Source organism: Marmota flaviventris, chromosome 3 (assembly GCF_047511675.1).
Source record: "Marmota flaviventris isolate mMarFla1 chromosome 3, mMarFla1.hap1, whole genome shotgun sequence".
In the NCBI taxonomy this organism is placed as follows: domain Eukaryota; kingdom Metazoa; phylum Chordata; class Mammalia; order Rodentia; family Sciuridae; genus Marmota; species Marmota flaviventris.
In genome coordinates this window covers 155,403,687-155,413,362 of record NC_092500.1, presented here as the reverse complement: position 1 = coordinate 155,413,362, position 9,676 = coordinate 155,403,687, and the positions used below count along the sequence as shown (strand labels likewise).

Sequence of the window (9,676 nt, the reverse complement as noted above, 5' to 3'; positions counted from 1 at the left end):
AATTGATTGTAATTTTAGCCTGATTTAACAAACATATTACACAATATAAATGTGTATCGAAATAGTACATGGTACCACATCAATATATATAATTTTTAGGTGTTAATATTTGAATTTAAACTTAATTTAAATTTTAAAAAATCAGTGTTACTAAATAAACAGATAAAAACCCTTCCACAAAAAAACAGAGAAAAAGTAGGTGAAGTGAAAAGCAAAAATCCTTAGTCGGCACAGGAAACAATGTAAATTCTAACTATGCTAAATTTTATCTTATAAAAACAGATCTCAAACTAAAAAAATAGCTGAATCAAAATGCGTTATCTTATAAGTAATAACATTTCACATTTTTAGATTTTAATTTTTAATATAAACTTAAATATAGATGAATTTCATAGAAGAATCATAGATACAGAAAACTAGAAGAACCACTCAAGCTTTCTAGACCAAACTTTTGACAAAGTTGTTCAATGCATTCTTATTTGACTCATTGTTACATATATGCAGCCAGAAGGGTTGTTACCTTGGAGACACAGGAATTTAGACATTAATCATTGTTCTTAAATGTAATATTTTTCAATATTTTTATTGCAACTTAAATATGAAATATAATTCTATTTAAATAATAGAAACAACAAAAATATAAGTAAATTTGAATAAATTACTTCACTTTACTTGTATGTTTCTTGAGAAACAAAAACACTGCTTTACAAAAGATAACCTCTAACATAAAAGCATGAATAAAAAGAATATGCTGTTTTTCTATGATAAATTTCAGTTTTAGACACTATCAATTCCTGTAATGAATATGAATTATGTGTTCTTTTGTGCAACTTGCCTTAATTATCAATACCAATTTCTTTTTAGAGAACAAATTATATTTAGTTAATTTTTGTAACTATAGATTTTTTCACTTTTACTCTGCATATGTACATTCATTGCTCATAACTAGAGCTTTTGCCATAGTTTTTCTATTCCTAAATTCTTTTCTTTGATTCATCCCTTGATGGGCTAGATTTCATTATCAAGAAAGGTATTGTCTGTTTTGGAGAATAAATAAAAATATTTTATTTGTTTTTAAGAAGTTTTAAAATGTACCATATTCCTTGAGTTATTGAAAGTTTAAATACCTGTTTGGTGTCTTTGTACTTGAAAGAAATTCCTGAGCCATATTCTCTTTCATCCAGAACTTTATAGATGTTTTTACATAATCTTCTTTCATAAAATCTTATTAAAAAGAAATCTGAGGCCAGCCTGAATTTTTACTCATTTATAGATTATTTTAGTGGTTTTTTTTCTGCTTGGATTTCTGTATAGTTTCTTACTTACTGTATTTCAGAAAATTCATCCATATATACCTAGATATCAATCATTTTGCATTTTTGCACACAGTGAGTATTCTTTTGAACCACAATTTCAAATATTCTTGTTTCAGGAACTTGGAGGCAAGCTTTCTTCTATAACATTACTGAATAGTTCTGTATCATACTTCTCTTCCAATCATAGTTTATATTTCATCTCTTTTATATTTATCATATTATGTCTTATTACTTAATTTTTCTGTTTTGTTTTATGTATACTTTAAGATATTCCTCCATCTACCTCAATGCTTCTTGTTTTAGTATTTTCAAAATTTTTTCTAATATTTTGCTATGGAAAATTTTAACCATAAAGTAAACTGGGTAGTCTAATGACCTACATCTTATTCAATTTTAATAATTATCAATTCATGACCTATTTCTTTCCTTTGTACAATCATCAATTCAACTTGGTTTATTTGGAAATAAATATACAAGTCTAGTTCACATCCACAGGAATGCAAAGTATACAGTCACCCAGCCCTTGATGCTCTCAATGGCCAAACTGGGCTTACTGCTGATACCACTCTCTTGAAATTTCTTATAATTTACAAAGAAGCAACCCTGTAGTCAGCCTAGACTCCCATTAACTCTGATCTGAGATTTATTGACCCTTTTAGAACATTACAAGTGACCTCAAATTAAGATTTAGTCCTTTAAGATAGATAATTGTATTAATAGGGAATTAGAAAAGAAGTTATAGGATTTCCAAGTATCATATCTTCACACATTTTCTCTTTCATTTTGACGTATAATCTTTAAGGAGATATAGCATTAAATATTTTTGTAAGTTTAAGGGAGAGAAGTTGATATACTTGACACTATATTGATTCAGATTCAGAAGACTCTGGTTTGCAGTCTGTCTTTATAATTTCATTTTCTTCTGCTTCCACATCCTCATGTGTAAAATGGACAACATAATCTCTATCATATTGGACTATTAGACCACACTGTATGAAGTAATTTGAATAGTGCATTATGTTATAGATGTATGACTTTATCATACTTTTTGTCTTTTTAATAAGAGCACATGTTATATTTTAGGAGTATATTAGGGAATAAAAAGGAGATGATTGTTAAATGGGAGTTGAACATAACAGATTTTAGGGACACCAATAACAAGGTGCTGTGATATTGATAGCAAATGCTATTGGCTGAAGAGAAGGAGAGTGTGTGTGAGAAAGAAGTGGTCCTAAGCAAGCTTTTTTTTTCCCTCTCTCCTACTCTCTAACCAAACACTGAACTGAGAAGATAAAGAAAGTCCAACTTAGGAAATGCAAAAGAAGATGGCAAGAGGTGATTATAAAGGATATGGTTTAGTTACATGAAAGCCAGTTTGGTTAACTTAGCAGAAAAAATATATATATCATTATCAGAAAGACATTTTAAGGCTTACAGAATTCCTTTGTAAGAGAAAAAGCGAGTCTGAGAAAATAGGCAGTAACCAACAGAGAGGCTTGCAATGAATATCCAAGACCCCCTGGTAAGCAGAATATGTTGAAGGTGACATTTCTGGTATGCACTGTTGATGCTAATATTGAGTTCTATTAAGAACTATTGAAAACTGCGACATTCAAAGTCAAAATCATTATCAAAAATAGTTACCTTTTGATAAAACAGACAAAAACATTTATCTATATCTGTTTCTCTATCTGTGCATCTCTATCTACCTATGTATGCTAATAAGACTATGTAAATTTATAAAGAAACATGATAGAGGATATTAAAATAATAATATATTTCATTCCTAAGTGATAGAATTTCATCTTTCTTCATCATATTTATTGGTAGTGTTAATTTGTAAGAAGTAAATAATATTTATGTAATTAGAATATCAATGAAATTTACCTCACTTGGAAGAGAAACAAATTTTGACTTTAAAATTGGCCATTTTAAAAGGCTAAACCTACTGATTATATATTTTGAAGTCAGTAATGATAACACTATTTTTCAACTGTCTACAAATTAGAGTCAACACATAGAATTAAGTCCAACTATATAGATATGATTTGGAATACTTTACAAATCAGGAAAAATGATGAAAAAAATGAACTTTCCCACTATTCCCTGTGTATGAAAATAAAACTCTTCTGCTGAAAGAACTAAAGGAAATTTGGTATGTAAATTTCACGGGATTTTTTAATTGCGTTTTTCACTAGACCCCAAGTCATCACTTCTGATAATCGCCATCTATTACGCACTCAACAAATAGCTATTTCATGTGGGCTATGGGAAGCTGACAAAGGGAAGTAACGTGGGGAGATCAAAAATTTCCCAAAGGCCAGTTATTCTCCAAGGGATTCACTGGAATTCATTAAAAAGCGTAAGCTGACTTTTGAAATACTCCAATTGAAGAGTAGTTTTGAGAGAAAAATTTGATACAATGGGTTCTGTGAGGAGTGAAAGAGCTTTAGTAATAATCTTGGTTTAAGGATTTATTTGGCTCATAAGAATGTAAATGTCAGTCAAAAAAATGAAACGGGTGCCCACCAAGTTGAGCAATATAGCAAAAACTCCTGAAAGATTCAGCACTATAAACTTATTCAGAGTATAAACTCCATATGATAGTTTGCATTACCTTCTTGACCTTGGAAACTGATGGTCAAAATCTAGCAAAAATGTCAGTCATCTCTATAACTTCATTGGTGAAGAAAAAATATATCTGATGTGGGACCATAAAGCATGAACTATTCTAAGGCACTTTAGAAGTAATAATTTTATTATTCATTTAGCATTCAGAGAAATTGCTGCCACAGTGTGAGTTTTAGGCCTCTGAAGTGAAGAAATTCAGCACTATGCCAATCATCTCCAAAGACAGGCACCCCAAAGGGTTTGGAAGTTTAATTGAATGCTGCTCAACATGTTGGAAAAACTTTTTTTTCTCAGAGGAAGAAGGATGCTGGAAAGTACGTGCAGAATTCCCATGATGTGCCTGGGATGACATTATGAAGGCCTTTATTGATTTTCCTTCTTGCTTCTTGATGTTTGGGCATGAATCTAGGCTACATATTGATCACTGCTTTGAACTGGATGAGGGAAGTGAGACACTGGGAAATTATCCTCACTATGCAAGTAATCAGATGGACAAGTTGCAGGAATACTTACAGTTGGTGACTGACATTAATCAAAGATATATAAAATAAGAGTAAAAGAATGGAAATGGAATAATGTCAGACTGATATTCAAAGCACTACATGAAAGTTGATTAGTCAGAATGATGTCTCGATTATGTTATGATAACCAAGAAACTAAAAAAATCTCAACAACATAAAGCAACAATATTTAATTTCTGACCTATGATACATGTCCTTTATCACCTTCTGATTTTGCTCTGCTCCATCCCAGCATCATGTGGGCTGATGAAATGGAGATAGTGGGGTGTACGAAAAGAGAGCACTGTACCTCGAAGTACCTTTCTTAGCACTTTAACCCCGTATTTCAATGACCAAAGGAAGTAACAGAGCTGAGGCCAGTTTCAAATCATCATGTTCTTTTGACACAGACCTGGAAGGAGAACTATATGATTTGAAATAGCACTCATGAATGTTAGTCCAATCGGAGATTTTCTAGTGAATTAAACATATCTGTAATTCTACTCTCATTCTTTTACTATTTGTATACAAAAATGAAGGAGAATATGGATATAGGCTAGTCGCCTGGATACTAAAAACTGTGTCATCTACATATGAATTCAAAGGAAAATGTCCCAACCATACACATTTCCATCCTGTGCAGAAAAATATGTTCAAGGGCAGGGCCAGTTTCTCAAAGAGAAAGTATATGGTTTATCTCCTAATTCTTCAGGGCTGAAGATTGAATAATGAGCTACTTTGGTAAAAAAATGCAGGTGCTGTTCAGCTAAGTTGGGGAGAATGCTAACTTTAGAATTAGAGATAGAACTTTCTTATGAATATTTTAGGCAGGCTGTATACATAATAATAAGTCTGAGGTATATGGGAATCTCAGCTGATTGAAGATCTCTGAAATGCATAAAGAAGACTTCGTCAAATTCATACCCCATTTGAATCAAACGTATGATATATGATATGTAAAGATCAATGTAATGTTTTGAGCAACTAATAAATGTCTGATGTTTAAAAAAAAGAATTAAAACTTTAATCCGTGGGTTCATGCCTAATTATAATATATAACTTTCTCTCTTGCGCCATCCTGTTTTGGAAAGATATGACTCGAGCATTCCAGAAATTGAGATGTTTATCTTTTTTCTTAAGCCTGCAGAAGAGAAAAGAATTCAGTTTCTCTCTGAGATAATAAATATATTTGATATACAACATTTGTAGAATGTTTGCTGTGTCGTAGACACCATTCTATCACTTTATCAATTTATTTAATTCTGACTTCAACTTTGAGAGGTAAGTGCTATTATTATTACTCCCATTGGACAAATAAAGAAGTCAAGGTATGGAATTTTAGTCTATTTGCTTATATATTTTATTTTTCTTACTGTTTAATAAGAGAAGGGTGATGAATGAAAATGAGGAAAAAAGTTCTTCCTATTTGTTTTCAATCAAATTTCATTGTACTCTTAATAAAAATTAAATGCAAAAAGCAAAAAAAAAAATGTAGAAGAATCAAGAAATAACCAGATTACAGATTTGTATTCTGGAGTAGCCTGCAAAATATTGACAAAGCACATGCTGTATGGCACATAAAAAAACTACTTCTCTTCAGAAATATATCTATGTTAGAAAGCCTACTTAATCTTAACAATGATAAGGAGACAACAGGAAAGTATGGTATAAAGCCTATTATGAACAATAGTGCACTGAAAATTAATGGAATGGAGTGGAACAAAAATAACCACTTACACATTGTTGAAGGAATAATCATGGTAAACAAGAATACTTGACATTTTACAAAATAGAACCAACATTGATAGATCATAATAAAGAGTAAAAAATTTCTCTTTTAACTGAAGTATAGTTGACTTACAAAAATGTATGGACCTCAAGTAATCAGTTCAAAGAGTCTTAAATGTGTGTAAACCCACATGGCCATTATGAAAAACAACATTTGGATTGTTTCCATTACCCTGTTGCATTCTCCCACAACTATCCATAGGAAATACCCTCCTCCCCACCCAAAGGAACTACTTGTGGATTTAATACCACTGATAGTTTTTACATCATTTTGCATAGGCAGATAGATAGATAATCATGTACTATTCTGGTTGACTTCTTTAGGCAATGACATTTATTCATCTTGACTATATCAAGAGTTGGTTACTTTTATTACTGAGAAGTGCTCCCATTGTATCATTATATCTCATAGGCATTTATACCTTCACCTGTAGTTAGACACTGGACCCTTTTCAGTTTGGGATTATTGTGAATTACTTGCAATTGTCATTTCTCATATAGAACTTCTTAGGGAGATATGTTTGCATTAATTCATGAAAAATACGTGGAGTGGAATGGCTGGATCTTAGCACAGTTGCATGTTTACCTTTGTAAGGAACATCCTTCTTTCTAGCCTTCAAAAATAGACTCACAAATTGCAAATCAACTTATGCATTTTATTTTCATAGGAGTTTTGTTAAAAGAATAAGAAACATTAAGATGAAGTCCTCCCAAAAGCAGACCATTACATTCCTGCCACACGAATGAACTGGAAAGAGACTAGATTAACAGTCCCTGTTGTTTATATAAGATGAGGTCACCTGGTCTGATGAAAAGGAAAAGAGCTTAATGAGGTTTGTCTCAAATGGAGGTCACTGGGATTACAGCAAGAAGAATTTACTTTTTTGTGAGTGGACCACATGGGAAGGAAGGGGCAAAGGACTACTACATGAAAACAAACCTGTACTTGTCTGTCTTTTGTCAGACTAGTGAATTCCCATGCATCTCTTCAGGTGATTATAACTTGTTTGTTGTTGTTGTTTTTTTTTCTTTTTTTCTAGCAAAGGAATTTACCGTTAGTAGCTTCCTTCTGGCTCACTGAACCAACATCATTAAGGAGAAATGATTGACATTTATTTACTGAAATTTTCTGATTCCTATCCCATGGTCCTTGGTATTTTTGAGTCCAAAAGGTAAATATACTAGTTATTGAATAACTCTCATATAGGATTTCTTACACTTTCTTTTCTCCATTACAGTGCAGAGATAATTTTTTTTCTTTATGAAATATAGTTACTCTTGCTTTCTGACTTTTTGATTAAACATAATTGGCAACAAAGTGTATGTTGGCTGAAATGTAAGCATTTCTTGGTAGACAATTGAAACATTTTGTTTAAAAATTTTCAATCATTAATTATCTTCTCATCAATTAGAGATATCATAATATAGATAATTTTTAAATTTTATTAGTAATTGATCTAGTCCAAAGTAATATTTTGAAGACAGCTTCTGTTTAAACTAAAAAAAAAAAAATTGTAAAGTTCCTGATGTAGAAACAACGTCCAAGCAAGTTGAGGCAACATTTCTTAAGTATACCTAAGAAATTAGGTACACTGCATACTACTATTTGGCTTTTGCCAAAAGAATAAAATTTAATGAGGCATCATTATTCACTTAGAAGGTAAGGACATTTAACACTACAGGGATCATTTAGCAAGAGGGCACTCTAGCAGTTTAATCTGGTGTACATAAATGGAGCTGAATGAAAACCAAAAAAAAATCTACTATACATAGAAGACTATAGTAATGGTTATATTTTATAGTCATAAATAATTTTAATCTTCCTGAGATGAATTGGCTCTTATAAAGACCATAAATGACTTTTACACTGAAAAATTAATGGTTATATCTCTTTATATTATTCAACTTCTCTGCAGCCAAATTTGATTTACTTGACCACTTCTTTCTGAAATCACTTTCCTTCATTGCTTCTTTGACTTCGCACCCTCGTCCTTCATCTCATACTTTATTAGGTTGCGTGTTTTGGCCAAGCTCTCTAGAAAACAGAACCCAAGGCAAATGTTTATGTGTAAATGTTTTATTACAGAATGCATTCTGAGACAGCAAGAAAAAAAAAGAAATTGAATAGGTGACAGAAAAGAAGAATAAAGAAAATGCAAGATGAGTTACAGTTTCTCAAGATGCACAAGAAGATGAACAGAGTTCCTCAAGAAACACAGCTTCCCTCTGGGTGCAGTGGTGCATGTCTATAATCCCAACTGCTTGGGAGGCTGAGGCAGGAGGATTGCAAGTTCAAAGCCAGCATCAACAAAAGTGAGGAACTAAGAAACTCAGTGAGATCCTGTCTCTAAATAAAACAAAAATAGAGTTAGGGTTGTGGCTCAGTGATTGAGTGCCCCTCCATTACCAGTACCAAAAAAAAAAAAAAAATAAGAAAGAAAAACACAGCGGGGGCTAGAATTTGAGCTCAGTGGAAGTGTGCTTGCCTAGCATGGGTTCGGTTCTTAGCAGCTAATATAAATAAATAAAATAAAGGCCCATCAACAACTAAAAATAAAAGTATTATAAAAACAAAACAAAACAACACAGTTTCCTATCTCCCCTCCCCTGTCACCAGTAATGGGATATTACAGGAGAAATATTTTATCTGAGTTCAGTTTCTTTTCCATAAGGAACAGAGAGAAATTTATTCTGAATTTATTCAGTATTCTGGCTCTCACTCTTTGTGTGCCTTAGGAAAAATTCCCTTCCCTGAACTTGTAGTATGTGTTATCCAGCCTCTACAGGCAGCTGTTAGAGAAGACAGAGCTTCTGTAGATGTAGTCTAGTTTGATATGGACACTGGGGTTTCTGAGGTCACAAACTTATCAAGTACACTGGAAGCCATGCTCAATCCAGATCTACTCTAGAAAAAAAGAATGATGCAATCTGAGGTATGCCATGTTGGCCAGGGCCAGTTTTTGTACTTGGGTCTAAATCATGGCAGTTAAACATAGGGAGAAAGACTTTCTACCCTGAAAGATAGATATAAGAAGCTCCCCATCTTTTACTCCCAGACAAGAGTGTTGTATTGACCACGGCCATAGTCATCAGCTGCTAGTAGATAGGCTGGAAACCACTGGATCTATACTGATAAGGAGAGATGGGCTACCACTACAGCAGGGTACCTGCCTGTGTGTAGGAAGGACAGGTTTTCTGCTCAAAGATGTAGGACAGAAACACAGAGATATTTTCACCCCTGAGTGTCAGGCACTGGGGGCTTTGTAAGATTGAGTATGCAGCAGAATATGGAGGATAATGAAAACCCCACTGCCCCATTCAAGCCGTGCATGGCGAGACAAGAACAGTGGTCTACCACTGAGAGAAACAGAAGAATGTGCAGAGACAACCCCTCCAATGTCTCAGGCGATCAGAGTTTGCTGGAAGCTAAAGGCAGAGCAA

General features: G+C 32.9%; 1 long non-coding RNA gene across 1 annotated transcript; it reads left to right on the top strand.

Moving 5' to 3' along the window:
* Positions 1–5,897: 5,897 nt before the first annotated feature.
* On the top strand, positions 5,898–9,358 carry LOC139705262 (uncharacterized). Its single transcript, XR_011707171.1, has 3 exons — positions 5,898–7,068; positions 7,276–7,407; positions 8,322–9,358. It is a non-coding gene; the product is annotated as an uncharacterized lncRNA (long non-coding RNA).
* The last annotated feature ends 318 nt before the right edge of the window (positions 9,359–9,676 follow it).